This window comes from Aotus nancymaae, unplaced genomic scaffold, assembly GCF_030222135.1.
Source record: "Aotus nancymaae isolate 86718 unplaced genomic scaffold, 86718_ANA_hifiasm-v0.15.2.pri h1tg000065l, whole genome shotgun sequence".
Taxonomy (NCBI): Eukaryota; Metazoa; Chordata; class Mammalia; order Primates; family Aotidae; genus Aotus; species Aotus nancymaae.
The window spans coordinates 4,481,878-4,482,859 of record NW_026988480.1 but is presented as its reverse complement, the minus strand read 5'-3'; the positions used below and the strand labels follow the sequence as shown (position 1 = coordinate 4,482,859).

Genomic DNA, 982 nt, shown 5'->3' with positions numbered 1-982 from the left:
TTAATAGGTTGGTAGATTTTTTTTCTTCTTTAAACATTTTAATGGTGACATTTATTATCTTTTGACTTGCATTAATTTCTGATAATAAATCTGTAACTTTTTATTTTTTTCTCTGTATATGCTTTTTTCTGGGTGCTTTTAAGGTTTTTATATCAATAATTTCATCAATTTAATTATAGCGTGCTTTAATTTTGTGTCTATGTGTGGTTTTTTTTTTTTTTAAATCTAGCTTTGGGTTGATAGAACTTCTTAGATCTGTGGTGCACAGTTTTCATCAAATTTGGTAACATTTTGGCCATTTGTCTTCCACTATTTTTTAATGCTCCTTTGTCTTCTCAGTTTCTGGAACTCCAACAGTACAGCTGTTAGACCATTTGCTGTTGTTCCACGGGCCACAGAAGCTTTTCTTCTCCTTCCTCCTCTCTTCCTCCTCTGTCTTCCTTTTTTTTTTTTTTCTTTTAACTCTCTGCTTTAGTTTCAATCCTTTCTATTGCTATGCCTTCAGGCTCATTGATGTTTATTTCCTTTTCACTTATGTAATATAAGCTACAAAATTGTGGTGAACTGTACTAAGAGGTATAGCCCACTTGTTAACTGTGGTCTTTTCTTTATTTTCCAAAACAGCTCAAATTGGTAGAGGTTATTTAAGAAACTTCCACCCCACAAAAAGTAACTTTTGGTAGATATTTGTTTCTTTAGAGTTTAATTTGCTTTTAATCTTTAAAATTTTATTGTTTTTTTTTAACTCCATATTTTGTATTTTTTTTTTCCTTTTAGGTTTTCCATTTGGATCTTTCTTATATCTTCCATTTCTTTCCTAATTATGTTCATGTTTTCCTTTAAATCTTTGAGTATATTTTAAAAAATTAGAATAGCTGTTTTAGGGTTTTTTGTTTGCTAATTTCATGTATTTTGGTCATTTCTGATTCTGTTTCTGCTGACTGGTTCTAGTACATGTACTTTTGCTACTTCATATGTCTAG

General features: G+C 29.9%; 1 non-coding gene across 1 annotated transcript; it reads right to left on the bottom strand.

The window, feature by feature from the left end:
* Window positions 1-538: 538 nt before the first annotated feature.
* On the bottom strand, window positions 539-683 carry LOC135270762 (small nucleolar RNA SNORA4). The gene has a single exon (XR_010338895.1). It is a non-coding gene; the product is annotated as a small nucleolar RNA SNORA4 (small nucleolar RNA).
* Window positions 684-982: the final 299 nt, after the last annotated feature.